General features: G+C 48.5%; 1 protein-coding gene across 2 annotated transcripts in view; it reads right to left on the bottom strand.

The window, feature by feature from the left end:
* The window catches only part of WDFY2 (WD repeat and FYVE domain containing 2), a 124438-nt gene that overhangs the window by 93445 nt on the left and 9437 nt on the right, over window positions 1-21556 (bottom strand). The gene's annotated exons all lie outside the window — the stretch shown is intronic.

Genomic DNA, 21556 nt, shown 5'->3' with positions numbered 1-21556 from the left:
GCCAGTCAAAGGATGCTTTCCCAGGCTGCCTGGGGTCACGGCAAGGACACTGAGTCTCGCAGCCCAGTGCCAGGCTGCACTTCTGGGAGGTGTGAGGCAGCGCTGCCCAAGTAACTGAACTCGTGCCTTGTGGGCGCTCCCCAACCCCCTTTTCCCCGCAGGCACCCCATCCCCCACACTGAGGCCGGTGCAGCCCTGCCTGGGAGGCCATGCGGGGTTTCCAGGCCTCCTTTACTTAGGCCTTTGGTTCCCTCACTCTCTGTCAGTAGTCCCCAGGGGCAGGCAACTTGCTGCAGGAGGGGGCTAGGGCATTGACGTGGGGGCGTGGAGCTGATGCCGCACCAGGGTGGTCTCCCCCATCACCAAAGATGGTAGCCAGGGCAGGTTCTTCCACTGGGCACAGCAAGGCTAGCAAAATAATAGATTGGAGGAAAAAGCCCCCTCCCCACTCCCTGTACCAGATTGGGGGTGGGACCAAGGGAAGGCGGGCAAGCGCACCACAGAAGTCAAAGGGCAGCAGGGGGAGGTGCAGGACCAAAGAGACCTGTCAGCCTCGCCTGGGGAAAGAAGGGATCGGCTGGGGGTGGGTCCACCCAAAGTGTGAGTAGGTACTTGGTCTGTCGCATGCCCAAGCTAACATAGTCTGGGGGCCCAAAGGAACGCTCTCTTCCCCACCTCAGGACACACTGGTGTGTTTACATGACCTTGCAGGCCTAGCAGCTGCATGGCCCATGGCCACATGGGCCCCACACGTGGGTTCCAAGAGGGAACCTGAAACGGCCAACATCCGGGACCAAGCTAAGCTTCAGGGATGACCGCTGAGCAGCCACCTGCGGGCTGCAAAGGAGGGGGCTTTATACTGGAGCAGGAACTCCGGACACTGCCTTTTGTGTGGCCTCGCAGAGGAGGTGCGCTCCGAGACGGGAGCCCCCACTCTCCCAGGTCGCGAGGCACCTGAAGACCACCTCTTTCCTGTTTCACCTGCATCCGCCTCACCAGCTCTGATTTTATAGCGGGGGGCGGCCGGCCACCCTCTTTGTTCAGGAACAGTCACACCTTCAGGCCCGCGCTGCTGGCCCTCTTGCGGAGCATCTTCCTCCCCGAAGGCCCTTCAGGACCCGTGTGACTCCTGCGCATCCTACCACAGGCACGTGACAGGGCTGTTCCTTTCTAACTTTAATGTGTATAAGAATAACCTGGGAGTTTTGTTACAATGCAGATCCTTGTCACAAAGATTTTATCCTACATTTATTCCAGAAGCTTTGTGGTTTTAGGTTTCACATTTAAGTCTATAATCTATTTTGTGTTCACTTTTGTATGTGTATGAGGCACATATCTAAGTTCATTTAATATGCAAATTTGTTCCAGCATCATTTGTTCAAAGACAATCCTTTCTCCACCGCATTGCCTTTGCTCTTTTGTCAAAATCCATCAACTACACATGTGTGTTGGTCTCCTTCTGGACTCGCTAATCTGTTCCACTGACCTACTTGCCTAGGCCATGCTATCTCACTGTCTCACATGTATCTTCAGGTTCATCATCTAAAGACAAAACGCATTCCTGTGTGAATGATAAAGAATCTGGAATGTTCTGCATCCCCTGATGTTTGCCTGTGTTCTCCTTCTCTTGCTATATTGTATGCTTGTCTTTCCTAAGCCCTAGGCAAGTATACTTTGTGAAGTCCTCTGAGTCCTTTCAATTGCTGTGTCCTTTCAACTTTACTTTCTGTGTTGAAAAATAACACAAAGCCAAAGAACTGGCTGTTTTCCATCCTGTCTAGATGGGTCAAGGTCAATTCCCTCTTTGCCCGCCTCCCTGCGAGAACGAGTGCTTCCCAAGTTCTACCTACCACGGCCTCCAGGTCTCTGTTGGTAATAATAAGTGGTTAATCATGACCAAAATAACTAACATCTGTAAAATGGGGAATTTGCTCCTCTAAAGCATGTTTACCGATCAGAGCGTGTTTGCCAATGTGCGAGTCCAAGTGTTCATGCCTCCGAAGGCAGGTGAAGCCGCCCGACACATCGAGCTGAAGATGAGCAAAGCCCGGTGAAAGCCAGGGTCTCTAAGGAAATAACTCCACTGCCCAACAGAAAACTGTCTAACCCCCTGAAACATGAAGGGAGACAAAGAGCTGACATCCAGCACATTATAAAACAGATGGAGAAACTTCTGGTGGGTATCCCTTAGATCAGGAGTGAAGCCGAAATAAAGTATATGCAGAATCTTTATTTCCGAGAAGGACACTCCACTCCAGCCCTGCCCGGATATGAGCACACCAGCAGAGAAAGGGAGAGTGAGGGTGTGCTTAGAGTAAGGCTTCCATTTCTCCATCTATTGGCCGAGAAAGTTAAACAGCAGTACCAGGAAGAATAAGAGCAACTATTAAGGACTGAATATTTGCGTGTTCCCAAAAACTTGTATGTTGAAATCCCAGCATCCCATGGGATGGTGTTAGGGGCGGGGCCTTTCAGGGGTGATTGGGTCACAAAGGTGGAGCCCTCATGAATGGGATTAGTACCCTTATAAGAAAAAAAACCAGAGAGATGATCTCTCTCTCTTTCTCTCTGCCACGTGAGGACACAATGAGAAGTCAGCCATCTGTAAATCAGAAAGAGGGGCTCACAAAGAACCCCCTGGGCTGGTACCTCGATCTCAGACTTCGGTCTCCAGGACTATGAGGAAACCATTCAATTCACATTAATTTGTTATTGCAGCACAAACAACTAAGATGACACTTGTTAAAAAAGACATATTGTACTTTACCTGCTTTCTGTCATTTACTCCTCGCCCAGGTTCTAGGAGGGGACCCCGTCTTCATTCCCATTTTAGACATGAAGAGCTGTAGCATGCAGACAATACCTTGATCCCCAACGATCAAGTTATTGTCTTTGTCTCACTGTGAAACCAGTTACAACGTTTAGAACCACGAGTTACCCCAGCCTGACTCTGAAGTCTACGCCTTAGTCGGTCACCAGCACGCTGTTTCACTGAAGCTGTCTCACTGCTGAGAGAGAGAACGGAATCAGACCTTTAGGACAAAGGTTGAAATGGAAGAAGCCCAGTGACTTTCTCATTAGTTAGATAACAACAGAAAGGAGGAACCAAAGGAAATGGCTTACAGGCAGGGAGAGCACTTGCACGGAGCACTGAGGCCTGGATTTGATCACTGCTAGCATGGCCAGAGGTACAGCAGATCAAAACCATGCTGCTCTGTGAAATTCCCTCGGTGCCACAGAACTGCTGCTCTTCACAGGCTGGGAGGAAAATGATGGTCACTTCATAGTTTCTCTGTCAAGTCTTCTTATGCCATTTACAGAGACGGGGGCTTCCTCACGGGGCAGCAATGTGTGTCTCTCTACCTCCTCCAACTCTGAGCTTTGTCCGCGTGGATGACATCCATTTAATTCAACCATGTTCCATCGCTTGGATCAGTACACAACGTTTTAGCACAATAAGGTCTCCTTGCTCTACTAAAGGTATTTCTTGGTGTGGAATATATGAGAAAAATCAGCCTTTTCCAATCTTAAGGTGCTAATGGGTACCAGAAATTTACAAGTTTCATTGACCCCAACCTGGGTTCATGATAGCTTAAAAATCTTGATTATTAAAAGGCTGAAGATATTACTTTTGATTCATTTTGAAAAGCACGTATTAAGTGTTTATCACAAACCAGGGCAAGTGCTGGGAGCGCAGAGGACAAGAGTGGGACGCTGGCCCTCGCGGAGCCCACAGAGCCCGGGGTCCAGCTGCTCCTCCCCCCTCAACAGCGCCCCTCCCGGGCTCGCACGCCGCACCGTGAGTCCTCCCCGCAGCATTAAAGCCATGACTCTGCTGGAAAATGAGGGAAAAAGAAGTTCATAAAGGAGGAGGAGAACCTACAGTTTTGTTACCTCCAGTTTTGACAGCCAGACTCAAAAATAAAAGTCTGCGTCACGTACGGAAAGACATGATAAAATGGAATAATAACCAATGTTGAGCACTTACACGGAACAAAGCTCAGTTTTACTTACTTTATGAGAATACTTTGATGTAATTTTTACATGGGTCCTATAGATGGGCACTATTACTACACCCATTTTTAGACGATAAAACTGAGGTACAGAGAGATTAAGTAATTGACTTAACCTCTCAGGCATCTGAACTGAGACAGAACGCAAACTCAGGAAGTCTGTCTCCAAACCCTATTCCTGCCACTGAAGAAAGACTCAGCCATCATGGCACTGTACCAAAGCAAACAGACTGGCCAACGGTGCAGGACTCAAAGCCCAGAAACTCAAGCATATATGCTAATCAGCACCCTAAAAGGTTATTATGAATAGTGAGGAGAGATGAATTGTACAATAAAAGGTGCTGCCCTAATTGGTTAGTTCACAAAAAGTGGACTCTGACCTCACACAATTTATTAAAATAAATTTCAGTGGTTGAACGCATTACACGCGAGTTACCTGGAACCGACATCATGCATATGACCACTCCTTTTCCTCGTCATTTCTTGCTAAAATGACCCAAAGAGCGTAGTGAATGGACGGCCCAGTCAGCAGCCAGGCCCCCAGACCTCAACAACGAAGTCACAGCCAGTCATTTGTTAGTGAGAGCCAGACACCCTACTGTGTGCCTTCGGCTGCTAATAAATGTCACTATCGTTATATGCACGAGTCAACTGGTGCTCAGAGGGTTAAAAAAGATGCCCCGTGTTACACAGCTAATAGTAGCAAAGCCAGGACTGGAAAACAATGGCCATCAGCTTCAAATTTGAAACTCTCCATTTCCGTACTATTCATGGAGGGGCCGCATCCACCGGGATCCCGTCTTCGGAGCCTGCAGGCAGCGTCTGGACAGGAGTGGAGGCCAGAGCAGGGCAGGGCTGGACAGAGCGCCGGGCTGGAGCTTCTGCTGGATGCCAGGCCCGCCCGCGCTCCCAGGGGAGGGAGCCGGCCCCGCAGGCTCAGGGCTGCCAACGCTGCACAAAAGGGAGGCTGTGCTGCACAAAGGGACTCGGCCCTGCAGCTGTCCCCCGCTGCCCACAGCGCCGGCTCCGTCGCACGCGGGCCGCTGGACTCGGAGCTGTTGTTGAGGAATTACCATAAATCGAACTTTCCCCCTATTTTTGGCCTGTAATGAAAAGAACTGAACAATGACCTGCACGATCTCTGACAAAGCATATTTCAGTTCCTGGTGCTGAACCAAGCGGACCTCGCTCGGCAGATGAGCGAGCAGGCAAGCGAGCAAACCAGAGAACAGGCTCCGTCCGATATTTGGAGAAAAGTGAAATAATCTGAACAATTAGGGTAACTGCGAGAAATAAGACAGCTTCCACATTTTAAAATTTATATGCTCAGTGAGCCTCAAAAGGAGAGTGGATCGCGGATACAGATGTTACTTCAAGGAAGGGTGAAAAAGCGAGCGACGAGAAAGAGTACTCGAAGGCAAAGAGGGAAACCGGCGGCCTGCAGCAGGGAGCCGCGCAGAGCTCCCAGGGAAATCGCGCGAGCTGGGCCTCTCCAGGAAGAAGACGGCACCCGAGACGCGGACCCACAGGCTCAGGCAGGTATGGAACAGGGGTTTCAGAAAGAGAAGATGAAACAGAAGGGGAGGCACTAAGGAAAGGATAAACACTAACTAATAATCGGGGAAAGAACTTAAAAATGAGTTTTTCACATTGAAATTATTCACTCAGAGCTTGGGAGAATGAATCATAAACAATCGGCACATCCCTGAATTTCCGAGTAGCAGGGAGAAAAAGTCTCAATAGATGTATGAACCTCCACCAAGATTCTTTAAAGAATGGAGTAAGTATGGGATGGGCATCAGGCCTCCCCGCCCTACCAGCTCCCGAAAGGCCATGGAGTAAGGTCTACAGGACTCTGAGGGGAAAGACTCTGACCTAAGAATCCGAAAAGTAATTCCCAATACTGTAATCATCATGATTATAAAGCAAATAAAAAATAATAATAGACACAGAAGGACAAAAGTGTACTTTCCACATATACTTTATAGAAAAAATTCTTAAGAAACAGGGACATAGAATCAATAGAAAAAAATTAGAATAAAGAACTCAAGAGTAGAAGATGTAAGCAAGGATAGATGTAGATAAGTATAAAACAAACAGCAGTGAGCAATAAAGCTAACAAAACTAGAGTGATCTAAGTCATGTGTACTGATGGTGTTGAAATCATGATACAAATATTAAGCAAGGACAAAGAGCATTACTTAAAGGAGAACTTGATAAATAAGTCAAGGCAAAACTCAGAAAAAGATAAACAATAATAAAGTATAATATTTTGAAAAAACCTAACACAGGATGCCAAGGGCAAGACCAAAAATTCAGTGACTACTACTGGATATAGTATCCTTATAAAAAAGGAACACTCACAAATTGGGTGAAGAGTGAAATACCACTTACCTCCTGGGTTTTTAAATGAGGTAATGTGTGTGTAAGTATCAGGCTCAGCGTAGATGCTAAAAAAAGTGTTCACAAGGAAAGAAATAACATTGAAGGCACTGTAGTGAACCCAATATTTTTAAGAGGAAGAAGAAAAGGAAACTTTACCAGTTTAAAACACCAAAAATTTCATTAAAATAAAAAAGTTTTAAAGTCTCATGATGAACTCGCAAGAAAGTGAAGGAAATCCTCAGAGGTCAAAAGCTTAATAATGTACATAATCTTTGACCCCGAAATCCCACTTGTAGAAATTTATTCTACATTCACATGCTATAAAAGAAATCATACATGGGAAGAATTAATAAATTCAAGATAGTCTTCTCAGTTCAGGATGACTTGGGTAACACATAACAGAAACCCAACTAAAGTGACAAACAAAAAGGGTCTGATTTAAACAACAGGAGCTCAAATACCCCTGTGGCTGAGGCCCCGATTCCCCGCCCCATCACTTTTGGTGCGTGGGGCAACATCAGGCTAGGCGTATACAGGGCTTAAAAGACTATACATATAAAATGGCATTTACTGAAACCAGAGAGAAAAAAGAGTGAGATGGTGGGTGGTTTCTTACCTTCTATCTCATTTTTTGTACTTTCCCTATTTTTTATAAAAATGTAATAAATGTATAAACTGCGGGGGGGGGGGGAGGAAATATATACACATACATCAAAAAACTAAAAAGACAAGTGCTGCTGGAGAAAGAAGCCCAGTTACCCCTTGGCCACAATGACATGGGTGCTTTTTCCTTCTTTTCCAATTAGAATTCTTTCAAGTTGATTTGCTACGTGTCTGAGTTTTCTAATTCCCCGCCACAGGCAGCACAATACGTTTAGTACAGAAAGCTCAGGGTGTTAATGATTATCGTCTATGTAGGGTAGAACACTTTATATTACTTAATAGTTCCTTTTCACGTGACTTTATTTCATTACTCTTGACAACCCTTAAAGTTAAATAAAGGAAAATAAAAATAGATAAATAGAACATTTTGCAGTGAGGAACTTGAAGCTTTAATCATTGAATAAAGAGCCTTTCCCAAAATTACATTAATTGGGAAACTTAAGTACAATTTACCCCCAATAACATTCTCCTTTTACATACCACATTTCATAAAGATAATGTTAAAAAAAAATAAGTGCATGGTTTCATTATATCAGTTTCCAAGGGGTTTGCATTCTTTCAGGTATTTAATTAATACCAACCACCACCCATGCTCTTAAATCTACCGCAGACAAAAATGATGCTGCGACCAAAGCCGGCCGGGAGAAACCTGCACCGCCGCTCGGTGTGAGGCGGCGGCTTCCTTAGCAGCTGAGGGACTTCCCATGTGCAGGTGTCACTTGGGTACTAATTTCAGAGGCGTCTTCTAAGACTGTCTTCTCAAGAGCTGAAAGCTAAATATTTGGAATTCAGAATTTCAATGTTAAACTGAAGGACACCCAAGAAATAATCTAATCAAGCTCCTCATTTCATATACATGGAAACTGGCAATGCATAGTTTAAAACCATCAAAATGGATGTTATAAACACCCATGTTCCGCTGAGCACAGAAAGATGCCTTGGGGAGACGCCCAAACCCTGCAAGAATTTATCCTGTTGCTTAATCTTTACTTATATCCCTGGTTGGGAAATGCTGGTCAATCATTTTGGACACTATGAACACTCAGGCAAGAAAACCCCACCCCAGAAAACAGGATGTACAGGGTGAAGCAGCTACGTGGCATCTAGTACTTGGTCATCCTTCCTCCTCTTCTCTGTCCACAAGAAATGACAATTCATTTCTGCCTTTCTGGTTGCTTTGTGGTTGTCTTTAGTGATGTGCCATGAGGTATGGAAGAGAAGAATTTGCGAACACCAAACTGTAAACAAAAAAATTGGCTGAAATGAAAATGTGTGTTAGGTTTGTTTCATGTTGTTTTGGGCCCTGTCTGCCACTTTAATCACCTAAGTTATGAAATGCAATATACTTCATTATACAAAATTAAACAAACTAGAAGCATCTATGATGTTAATCATCAATCAAAATTAGTGGTTTGAGCCAGTGGTGGTGAAGAAGGAAGGAGTCACTTAACGAGCCTTGCCCAGTATGGTAGACGATGCTTCCCACGACGCCATGGGGCCTGGTACGATCCTTACCCCAAGTAGATATGAAAAAAACCCTGTTGTACAGAGAAGGAAATTGAGGCTTTAAGGCCTTAACGTGTTCAAGCCTCACCAATAATAGGAAGGGAAGCTGGAATCTGAACCTGACCAGTCTCACGCCAAGCCCTGCCTTCTCTCTACTGGGCAAAGGCCGCCACAAGCACGTAGAAGAACAAGAAAAGCCTTAGGGCTCATTACTGAAGACCGTACGTTCTGAAGAACACTTGGGTCTCAAGCCCTTGCTTATGCGGGAGTTCGGGATTTCACGTGACATTCTCACCCATTAACTCCCTTCAGCACCTGTCCCCCCCTCAGATCCTCACTGTGAGGCCCTGGGGTGGCTGCGGGGGCTCTGGGCCACCCATCTGTCACCGACGAGTTCACCACAAATTCTTAGCCAACGTTCATCCACATACGAACAATGCGGGAGAAGAGTAAAACAATCCAATGATGCTAAGTGCTAAATGCTACGTCAGGTGAAAATTCCCTCCCTCCACGGCAGCTTCCTGTTTGACGCCGGGCTGCAGTGCATCCGTGCTCCGTCAGCAAGTGGCCCTCGGCCAGGGCTGGCTGCTCTCCGAGCTCGCTGGGCTTGGCTGCGTCCCACGTGGCTTTAGCTGGCCTCGGTAACATTTTTGCTTAGTTCTCAAGTCCAGAGGTACTTATTCTATAAATGACTGCCATGTCTGTACTGAACTTCTGAAACCCTCCAAACTGAGGACTATTTTAATTGACTCATTAAGGATAGGCACCAAATTTTAGTCGTGGTTGCCGTGGGGTACGGTGGAACGATTTTGCTTTGCATGTTATACATATTTATTTGTTTTTGAAAGAATTACTACTTTTTTAGTGTGTAAAGACACACACTTTCTCTTTTGTTACATACCTGGGGCTAAAGGATGGCTATATTCTTTCCAGCATTACAATGAGATTAAACTCAAGACACATGAGCTTTGCGCCCCACATTTTTACACAAATGCTCTACACACGCGTGCTTCACAGAGGAAGAACCCACCGTGCCGATACCAGAAATGTATGTGGCCAAAGGGCCATTTAGTCAGAACATATTATTTGACCTGAAACCACTCAGTGTGAATTATGAAACTGCAGGCTCCCGCGGCGGTGCCCTCCTGCCTCTCACTACGTCTGCCGCCGTCTTCCTGGCCAAAGCCCCCTTCTCCCCCCGGGCCGCCACGGCCTCCCGCCTGGCCTCCCCGCCTCTGTCCCCACCCCCCTCCCCCGGCACCTAGCTGCCTCTCCCACAGCAAGCAGGCCATACCACCAATGCAAGTCAAACCCCCTCACGCCCCTCTGCTCAACTCTCTGCGGTGGCTCCTGTTTTACCAGAATAAAAGCCGCCATCTTCACAGTGGTCAGTACCAACCGCAGCCTTCCGTCCGGCGCCCCCCGCCCTGCCCCGCCGCCCTCATCTCCCAGCCACACTGCCTCCCTGGCCGCACACCAGGGACATTCCTGCTGCAGGGCCGCGGCCCCGGCTGCTCCCTCTGCCAAGAAAACTGAGCCCAGAGAGCCCCGTGGCTGACCTCTCTCCCTTCCAATTCTGATTCAGGGTCGGCCTTCTCAGTGAGGACCAAGGACCCTGGCCACTCCCTTTTAAAAAGTGGAAGCTCCACCTCCCCCCATCCCATATCCGTACTCCCATGTCCTTTTACCCGGCTGGGTTTTTCCCACAGTGCTTATCACCTAACACGCTATGTATTTACCTTTTATTATCGGTTCTTTCTTCCCACAATATAAGCTCCACAGGGGCCAGGATCTTTGTTTTGTTTACTAATGCGCTCCCCTGCCTAGAATAGTGTCTGCTACAGAATCAGGGAGTCAAGGGAGATCTGCTGAACACACGCCAAACTGAAGCAGCAGCAGCAGCGTGACAGCAGCCTGACGCAGCCACACAAGAGCCCAACACACAGGGTTGCTGCCGCGTCCACTGACGCACGGACTTCGGAAGCGCAAATCGGGAGTCACAACCGTGTGAGCGTGATGGCGCGCGCGCCCCCATTCTTGGGACCAGGACCGTAAATACTCGGGCAAGGCCTGAGAGGGCGAGCATCTCGGATGAAGTCTGAACTCCTGCTCTGAGCAAATTCATTCTATCAGGGTCCAGCAGGAATGCGCCCGCGACTATCCCAAGTAATCGCGCGCCTGGGGGCCGCCCGCGAACGACAGGAATTCATTTCCCTGCACGCTGCTTTCTCCCAACCTGACCTCTCCTCTGATCCCTCAGCCTCTATCCCGTCATCTCAGAACGGGGTTCAGTCCCTTCCAAGGCAGCTCTTGAAAGACACACTAGGTGACAGGAGGGGCACGGCCATTTAACTACGTCTCCTTTCTCTGCCCCTTTATTTTAAAAGCTGGGGGGAGGCAGACAGTACCGAAATCACTTCTCTAAATTAAAAAAAGGGCCCATCCTTTTAAAAAGAGCCGCCTGCAGTAGCTGCCTGTTGTGAAAAGGTGGAAACAACCACACGACTCGGAGGACAGGAGCCAGAGAATGTCCAGAATGTCTGGAGGGGACGGGAAAAGGCTGGAAGGCAGGCTGCTTCCAAGTGTTGGCTAAATGTGTACTCCCACATGTGCTGTGCTGGAGAGAGGTGACCGCACGGTGAGGTCTGAAAGATTCCACCACAAACATCGGCTGAGAGGCTCTGGTTAAAAAACACACACAAAAAAGCTGAAGATCTACAATGAAGGAAAACCACAGGTGACTACTGAAAAATCGGGGAGAGGATGTAAGCAAATACTGACCTCCTGGGCAGTATCCCAGAGCTGGATTAACGGACTGAATCCTCCTCACGGCCCCTAGGACAAAGGTGCTGTAATCGCCCTGTCTCAGAAGTGAGGAGACTAAGGCCCTCGCCCCGCCCTGCCCCCCTCCCCACCTGGTGGCCGCCCCCGCGCTCCCCTTCATCTCTGAGTACAGCCTGTCCGTCCCTCTGGTTTGCCCAGGACAGCGCTGGTTGATGTCTGTTGTCCTGGCCTAAGCATCCACGGCACCTGCCTTCCCTTCTTTGTTTTTATTGTAGGAGAAACAGGTACCCTAAAATTTACCATCTAGTCCTACTAGTTTTAATTGTCCCTTTACCTTTAAAATTGTCCCCATTTGGATTACAGTCAAACCTTGGTTCTGGAACATCTCGATTCTCGAAAAATTCGACCAATGTGTTCTCAACCAATTTGTTCGGGGGAAAAATGTCTCGGTTGCCTGACAAAACTTCGGGTCTCGATTCTCCACTCAACAGCCCTTTTCTGCTGATACCCGGATGACCGTCTCTCAGGCGACATACGAGGGAGATTCAGGTTTTGAACCAATGGATTCTTGCAGTTTTCCAGAACAAACTAAGTACAAAGACCGGGGTTCCCCTGTATGTACAATCACTCTTCTCTGCTGTAACTTCTCCACCAGAACTCTTAACCTGCTTCCTCGACTAACTGTGAGCTCCTGGAGAACAGAACTGGGTGGCCTGTGTTCCTAAGCGCACAGCCCAGCTCCGTAACTGCCATATTGCCGGCAAATGTTTCGTAAGGAACGCGTGTTATCCCCACGTCCCTACCGGCTGATTTCCGTCTTGCAGAAGGAGTCTTCCCTCCTTTGGGCTTAGAAGTCGAAGCTTATCAGAGCCGACTGGAGAGAGCCAGCCTCCACTGCACCCTGGGAGCCGCGTCGCCCCCCACCCCCCGAAGGACAATCGCCGGCCTGCCCGAGGGACAGGACAGCGGCTGCAAAGCCACGCATGGGGGCTTATAACTGTTTGGACAGCTTCCCAAGACTGGAGTGAAGACAATAAGAAAACAAGGAAACTCCCTGAAGAAAGGGCTCAAGCACAAAGAGGAATGTTACTGCGGCTCTCACACATTCCTTTAAAGCGCAAATATGACCTTAGGGGCGCAGAGGTAACAGGGCTCCACACAGCCAGCTAGGTCTCCAGGAAGGAGCCACAGCACAACCGCACTTGAGGTTAATCCTGCCCCTCCGCGAAACGGGAAACAGTAAGGGCACCCGGTCTCGGTGCAATGTTGTTACAAACCTAAAACGCAATGTTCAAAATGAAGCTAAACAACCCGTCGTCCCTCCCTCCATCTTTCCCCCCAACCTCTCTCTCTCTCTCTCTCTCTCTCACACACACACACAGTGTTCTACACTGTAGACAAAAAAGAGGGGTCCTATGAAGAGTAACCTCAGGGGGTGACCTAACCGGGCAGGTCCTGGTGGGTGGTCCCGCCCCAGGGCACACAACTTCTTTAAGGAAAGGTTTTGCGCCAGGCCTGTCTATTGTTCTTGGGCACCTGCGTGGCACACACACCTTTGAAATACCAGAAGTAACACCCCGCAAAGCGGGTATTAACTCTCCTGTTAACTAGCCTGTCATCCCGCGGTTTTCAACCGTTTTCACCTCATGGCACACATAAACTGATGACTAAACTTCTGCAGCACACCCAACAGTATTTTTTGGCTGATCTGACAAAAATATATAGATGTACCTTTGATTCATTCACACCAGACGGCTACTGTCATGTTGAATGCTATCTTTTTTTTTGGACACTCTAAGGAAAGAGAGGTCAGCACCCAGAAAATCCCTCCGCATTGCCAACTGGAACAGTTTCGTCAACATCACACTAATATTTCAGCATTTTTTTTAACCCGCTACTCAAGTTTGGAGTCACTAGTGCTACACGGCCACTCCAGAACCAACCTCATCTTCTCTGTGTTTTTCCTAACAGCAGCTGCTACTGTGTCTGAGGGAACCTAAAACCGACCCGGCCAGCCATCGTCTCCTGAACTTTAAAACTTGACTCAGAGCGGAGACAGCTATCGCCTGATTATCTGCAACTCTTTTTAGGTGATGAGGTCCAGAAGAATCTTCAATTCAAAAGTCGTAATTGCTTTACAGTCCGCTATTTCCCAAAGTCTGTGTAATTCCCACAGATTAAAAGAAAAAAGTACCCTCAGCTTCTACTGCACTTGTACTGAGCATGACCACCCGCCCCCCTAAAGCAGGCGACCGTCAGCCCAGGCAGGAAGTGGGGAGGCTGGGCCCAGGGCGAGGGGAGGCAGGGTCAGCAGAGGAAGTGGCTGAGGTGAGCAGGTCCCAGCCCCCCTTCACAGGCATGTTCCCAGGGTGGCGGGACCAGGACAGCAAGCTTCTGCCACGCTCTCGGTGAGGATTCTGGGGGGAAATGGCCTCGCAGGTGACGCCATGCCAACCGCAGGTCAGCCCTGTCCAAGAAAGCTCTGCTGCAGTGACCCCGGGCCGGACAGTGGTCGGAGTCTGCCTTTTACCTCTGTGGCCCCGACTTGTTTTGTTTCCACAACACCCAGAAAACCCTCCTGGGGTGTGTGCGGGGGTTGGGGTCGGGGGGTGGGATGAACGTGGGCAGATGCAGTTGGGGTGCGCCAGGCTGAGGGCGGCAGGGGTGCCTGCTACAAGGCGAGGCGATGCCACTACAAGGACTCCGGGGACCAGGCCACTGGGCCGCGAGCCGCCCGAGGGAGGTGGCAGGGACCCAGAGGGCGGGCACACCCGAAAGCGCCCCAGTGAAGCGGGCACCGGCAGCACCCGGGCAGGGCCGACCGCAGCAAACCGGCCGCGCTCGCTCACGGCAGGACTCTCAGCAGCGGCTCCGGGCAGGCAGGCGGCCCTCTGCGACCTCCAGGCCAGGAACCGGGCCAGGGCAGCGCCGTCAAGGGAGGACCTGGAGGTCACCGTGGGGGCCGCCCCCCGCCGGCCCTGCTTCAGCCAAATGCCATCTTGGTGAGGAACTGCGGAGGGAGAGGAAATATGAGAACCACAATGCTCTGCATGTTTACAATTTAATGAGCATTACCTAAAAGGTATTTACACTGTTGCATCAGGCTGATTTTAAAATTCTGGCCTCACCCCCTGCTCATTTCCATATTGGGAAGGCGCTTGAAAGGCAGATCAGCCCAGATTAGAAACCAAGGAACCCTCTCTGCCTGGGCATCTGCAAGGAGCTCCTGCTTCTTCTCACCTTTATTTTGATGGCCCACAGTAGGAGGTAGATTGAGGCCAATAACCCACAATGCCATCTGAAGAACAGCAGTCCCACTATGTAATTTTGGAAGTGGGGGGACACCTCCTCTATACTGGGCTGCCTTTGGAGGTAGAAGTAGATCTTGGTGGGAATGGGGCAATGGACTTAGTAAGGAAGGGAAGTCCAAGAAAGCGAGGCGCCACCTGCTCCTTGCTGCCCTGTGCCCCGCTGCTCCTTACAGCAGCGCCGCCTTTAAAGCCGCAAAGGACAGCACATGTTCTGTTCACTGGTCTAGCCACCGCCCCCTCCCCCGCCAAAGCTGGGGACGCGCCCACCGCCATCTTGCGACTGCTGCTTGCTGAAAGGCCTGCACGCTGCCCACTCTCTCCAACACACGTTCGTCCGGTGCTCATGCACCGCCGCGGTGACACACTATGATCAGAGGCATCCCAGCAACATTCCGTGAGAGGGTGGTACGCCCCAAGGGAGGGTGACAGGAACAGGTAGGTCCACTTTATACAGGCTGCGCACACTAAGGAAACCCTGCCAACACCCACCGATCATTTGAAGATCCATTCATTATCTGTTAACCAGAAAGTTCTCCGGATCAGGGAGCAGGCGGGACATTGGACTGAGTCCACTCATTCACTCATTCATCCATTCGTCCATCCACTTACACAGGCATTCACTCAACTGACCTCACTGATACACAACGCGGGACACACGGCGGGAGACACGGAAGAACAAGAGAGAGTCGCTCCCCTGAGGAAGCCCCGAAGCCATGGGCGGAGGGGGACGAGGAGGGCACCGCGCCGTCCATTCTTAGTTTACGATCAACATCACTGGTTCTAGTACCAGAGACAAGCCTTCCGCTGGCCGACAACAAAGTTCCAAGGAGACAACACGCTGGCGCCCAGTCGGAGCTCAAAAAACGTTAGTTATCTTTCACATCCTCTCTTTATTGATACTCTTAAAAAAGTGCTGCCAAGATGTAGTACGAAACCCAGGGGCCGGAGGATAAAAAGACAAATTTCTGTTGAATTCGTCCGTCAAGGCGACTGTCGGGAAGCGGTGAAAGGTGGCCTGAGGCTCCGTGGGAATAAGAAATCAAGATGGAGCGATAAAGGGACACGGACTCGCAAGGCCTTGCGGCTCTGGCTACTGCGTGTTGCACAGAGGTCAGTTAAGGAATTTTGTTGTATTCATTTTAAAAAAAAAGACAATGTTGTAACATGGAGAGGATATAAAACTGAAGACTCTGACTTTGGACATTTGCTTTTCGTTCCAATGACCCTGTTTGGCACAAAAGGCTTCTCTGGCACTGAACGGATGGAAGAAATAAAACTTATCTACGCTTTACATCATTACGACCTGAAAATATTTCCAAAGTACAGAAACAGCGTGGCCCCACATGAGCACAGAAGGCATTTACTCGAGTGGCAGTGGCACTTGATACTTGTTCGGGTCACTGCTGTGGGCCTGTGTCCCCGTTCATCATTCTTAGGTCCTCAACTAGGCACTTACAACAGTGTATTCGGAGGACCATCCGGCGGGGTCTGGGCGGCCTGTGGCCTCTGACTGTGCAGCTCTGCAGGCACCGGCGCCTCCGGGCTGAGGGCTGGCCCCCCGGGAGAGGGCCTGTGCCCTCGGATGGAGGTGCCGTGAGCGGGAGGGGCTACACAGCCAAGCCCCGCAGACACTGCTCCCACGAGAGAGAAAGAAATGCCTCCTGAACCACACATCCCTTCATTTCCTCTGTTCAGCTCCATGATGACCTCACGGGGCCACCGTCCTGCGTGCAGGCTGCTGTGGGCCAAGATGTCGTCATGCGGTGCATGACTGGAGTCAAAGCACTCAAATACACATGAGTACAGATGGCCACCGACGGCGAAGAACAAGCCACTGATGTATGTTTTCCACAAATGTTGTCCATTAATAGATTTGGTGTTATACTTTTTGGGGGGAATCTCAAGAGTACATGCAACATTCACACCAATCCTTACCAAACAATTAAGTAACATTATTGGAGGCAAGAGAGCCGGGCTGCCTTACTTCGCAAAGATAAAGTTATATAACACCAAAGAGTCACACCCATTATAAATGAGGATGACATATATGTATTTAAGCAGATATTCATCATCGGGGTTCTAGTTAAAAGAATTTTCTCTAATAACTTAATAAAATAAATGCATTTAACACTTAAGCGCATTGGAGGGGGAAAAACTATTTCCTAAAAAAAAACAACAAAAAACAGCGTTCAGCTGGGCTTCTTAAAGATACATTTTGAGTACTTTCTCCTTTAGAAATACTCAAGGCCATTCCAACTTTCCTCTGCATTCAGAAAGATACATGATTTCCTCTATTTGTTTTTAAGTAGATAGAGGACTGAGAGCCTGAAAGAGTTACTTTGTGCAAACCAAGCCACTCCCCACCCTGTTCCCATTAGTGTGCGCAACACACAAAGTGACAACCAAATGACAGATTCTTACTACTCTCCCCTTAAACTTTTACTGTTTTTCTTACTTCCTAAATCCCTGAAACTCTAGATCCATAAAAATGATCAATGGAAGGAATTAAGAGAGTCGGCTCTTAGGCCATAGAAAGCCAAATGCGTTTGGGGGCAAAAGAGCAAAGATGACAAGACGCTGCATCCAGCTCAGAGGACACGCCCAGGTCCGCACCGTTTGAGACGTACCCATCTCGACGTCTTCCCCGCCCACCCAAGGCTTCCTCACTGCAGGACTCGCGTTTGTCCTTTATAGGTCTCCCTCGGGGCTTGGGTGTAAGTCAGAAAAAAAGGACAAGAATTTTAATTGCCTAAGATTCAATCCCAACTTTAACCAGCACTGATCAGAAAGGACTCCTTTGGGGAATTTACGAAACAGAGGAGATGAAGAACCAGACTTTCAGAACTTGCTTTAAATCAAGCCTCCTGGGAACTTCCCTTAGAATCAACTTAGCTTTAAAAATCAAGACCGGGTTGCCTCACGCATCGTATGATGGACGCACACGTCTGGAGTCTCAGCACAGCGAGGCAATCTCTCGGGGTGAACTTTCAAGGCAGCAGACGGTTGTCTTCTCACATTTTATTTTTTTCTTGTCACCACCTTTATGGTATTCTACGATTCTTTCCTGGGTCCTTAAACCCAGATGAACACTTTTTGGTGCTTAACACGCCGCCCTCCCCGCCGCTACCACTGCACGGGGAGGCTTGTCGTTCTGACACTCATTGTCCTAAATGCTCACTTTGTTTTTAGTTCTTACACCCATCTCCTAAAATTTTCCCAGAGGAACTGTCCATTCATATTATTAAAATACCCCAATTAGTTCTTTTCACAGTCCTACGGCTGGGAGGCCCCAATGACGACATTGGTCAGAGTTCTAGTCAAAGTCAAGAGCAGTAAACAAGCGAGAACAGCTCATGCCCCTCTGGGCAGCGGTTGGGAAAGGGCACAGGACCTGTCTGAGGGCAAACAACGTTCAATTTCCTAACATGTTTTCTTTTCAACAGCGCACTTAATTATACATTTGTAGATACCCACGTTTTCTATGGGCTCTTCATAACTTTAAAAAATGTTAGATTCCACATTGCAGGCAAGGAGTGGGATGGAAGATGGGCTTTCGCCCCCCTCCCTCCGGCCAGGCGCGCACACGGTGACGTTCGCGTCCTGATTTAGTTGCTGGCAATCGCATGGGCAGACCTTGGTCAGTGATATTTGTAGAAAATTTATCATTTCGGCATTGTTTGTAATAGAAGAAAAACAAAAGAAAAAAATGGACACAACCTCCATGTTCCCTACAAAGGGAATGGTAAAATAAATCAAGGCGCTGGGTGAGATAGATCACTTTATTCTCCTATGAAAATATGTCCAAGAATATACTTAATAAGAAAACTGCAGAACAGAATATGCATATACATATTATCCTATTTGTACAAACATGAGAATAAATATGACTACTTCTGAAAGAAACGATGAGAAACTCTTAACTGCGGTGCCCTAGAGTAAGTGGGAATAGTTGACGAGGAAAAATGGGAACTTCACTTTCTATCCTTTGATTCTATTGGAATTCCTAGCCAATCACCATGTATTCTTTTAAAAGTAAAAAAATTAAATAAACTTATTCGTTTCCATTTGCTGCTGTAACAAATTACTAAAACAACAACAAAAACCTACAGCTGTATTCCCTCTGAGTTCTGGAGGTCAGACGTCTAGCCTGCGTCCTCACTGAGAGGCTCAAGCCAAGGCCTCCCCATCTGGCCCCTGCTGGGGGCCCCAGGGAAGAGTTTGCTCCTCTACCCGCCTCGAGGGCCCAGCATTCCCCGGCTCTGATCCCACCCGCACGCCTGTGGCGTTGTCTGGGCTCCAGCCCTCCTGGCTCCCTCTTTTAAAAACCCCTCTGGTTACTCTGGGCCCACTCCAGGAAGCCAGGGCAATCTCCCCATCTCAAGGTCCTTGACTTAACAACACCTGTGAAGTCCCTTTTACTTTGTAACACAGCCCAGGATACCGGGCGTAGGACCGGGGCATCTTTGGGGAAGGGCACTGTTCACCCAGAAGGTTCTGGGAGGATGTCTCTAGAATCTGCGAGGTAGGGGAAGGGGTGGCCTGTGGGTCAGCTCTTCAACCCTTATTATTATTTTACATTCTTACATTGAATATATAGTTTTAATTAAAAACCCGATACATATACTGTATTTCATCAGCTCTAAGATACCATTGATCATAAGATATTTTACATATGACTGAGAAAGAAAAAAAATCACTGACCGAAGTACAGCTCTCACTGCAGTATGGTGGTGAATGGTTGGCCAAATGCCCTCAGAAATCCCACCCCTTGGCACGTGATTTGACTGCTTCTCCAATCAAGAGGCAGAGTCTCTCTCTCCACCCCCTGACTCTGGGCTTGGCCTTGGAACGCTTTTACTTAGTTTTGCGCAACAAAAATAATTGTTTGAAGCCACTAATCCTGACATCAAAAAACTAAAGAAGAAAAAGATGTGGCTCTTCACATCAGCGCAGGGTGGCATCTCAGTGCAGTATCAGGACATAAGAAGGTGCCTACAAAGGGCAGGCCTGGGAGGAGCGTATATAAAGCGAGCAGCGTTTTTATGCCCCATTTTGGCTGCTAAAGGGTTACTTTTGCTAATTTTCTGGTGTTCAGTTCCTTCTCACAGAGGGTGACCCCCGGCACTGCGGAGGCTCTGCTTTCTGCCACAGATCAACGGGCGTGTCCCTTCAGTGGCAAGGAAGCTAACAACCTCCAGAATTCAACGGCGAAAAATTATTACTTTGTCGTTCAGGTAGTTACTCTGAACCATAAATTACAAGTGACAATGCTGGCAAATATCTCTTAATTTTGTTATATAAAGTTCCTAGCTTTATTTAAAAACTGATAATACAGTGGCATAGTGTGCATTATAGTATTATTACTTTTGCAATTTCTTATACAAAATGATTCTAAATACAAAAGAGATCTAGTTTCCTCTCACTACAATGCTGCATTTATAGGCATGTTGTGACCTTCTTGTTCATGTCCCTCTGATATAAACAATATACATTTTGTTGACAAAAGGTCAAATGGCAGCTCCATTGTGAAAGATGAATTTCCTACTCTGTTACTTTATTTTATTAATTTATTGATTTTACAGAGAGGGGAATGGAGAGAGAGAAACACTGATTTCTTGTGCCACTTTTTTCTGTATTCATTGGTTGGACTCACCCCACTGGAGCCTAGGGTATGGGGACGATGCTCTAACCAACTGGGCTACCTGGCCGGGGCCCTCAGTGTGTTAACATCTAGTTTCTGGACTATCATAATAGCTACCACTTACAGAGTGCGCACTTCCCAAATAACTAGTTATAATAAGAGCTACTTTGAGTCTATCACTGGAGGTGAATGAGCAATAGAAATAACTGCTTTACCCCTAAACTGCCCTGGCTGGTGTGGCTCAGTGGGTGGGGCCACGTCCTGCAGACCAAAAGGTCGCCAGTTTGATTCCTGATCAGGCCACATGCCTGGGTTGCGAACCAGGTCCTGGGCTGGGGGCCTGCGACAGGTAACCAATCAATGTTTCCCTCCCTCTCTTTCTCCTTTCCTTTCCATCACTATAAAAATAAGTAAATAAAATCTTTTACAAAAACAAAAAAGAATAAATGAATGAGCAAATGCCCCATCCTCCCTTGCAGCCCAGAGGCCTTGTGATGGAGATCTGCTGTGAAGCTGAAAGCCAAAGAGCCACCCTCAACCACAGGGACGAAAGCCACACTCTGGAGAGGGCCAACAGGAAGAGACGAGGCCGCCTACCTCCAGATGTCCGTTAGGTGAGAGGGAGAAGAAACCCGCGCCTGGTTAGGCCTCCGCTCACCCACGCCCCCGCTCAGCCACCAGACCTCCCTCCTTCCCACACCCTGCTGTCCAATAAACACACAGCCCTCCTGATGCCAGTCGTACCTACGGTTTTGTGGTACCAATAATGGAGCAGGGAGAGAAGCGAGTGCATCATAAGGGTGTAAAAAGGGATGTCTACCCTCTTTCTACTTAATTAGCATTGTCATTTGTTGACTGGTGAGCTGATAGGCTGACTTTTCCTCTGCAAAACCACGTTCAGCCTGTTGTGATTTCCATGGAGGCCACATACCGGTCCTCCTGCACCTTCCTCAGCAGCGGCCGAGAGCCCAAGGGCCCGAGAGCGCTGGCGCAGCTCGGGGTGGCTGAATGCAGGGGCTGCGGAGACCCACGGGCCGGGGGGCACGCCCATCTGACCCCCCCATCTTTCAAATGAGAGTGATTCACTAGCTTCATAAAATCTTCCGGAGGATTAAATAAGAAAAGGCACGTAAAGGGCTTAACACAGGGTCTGGCACAGGGGATGCACTCAGTTTATATCTTAACTACTATTAATATCCTTGGTGTTCTTCAGTCTCCTGCCTCAAAGAGGGTACATGCTGTGTCCATGTGTG

Source organism: Pteronotus mesoamericanus, unplaced genomic scaffold (genome assembly GCF_021234165.1).
Source record: "Pteronotus mesoamericanus isolate MK-2021 breed Mesoamerican mustached bat unplaced genomic scaffold, CSHL_Meso_final contig_94, whole genome shotgun sequence".
Classification (NCBI taxonomy): Eukaryota; Metazoa; Chordata; class Mammalia; order Chiroptera; family Mormoopidae; genus Pteronotus; species Pteronotus mesoamericanus.
Note: the sequence above shows the minus strand (reverse complement) of the source record. Positions and strands in the feature narration are given on the sequence as shown.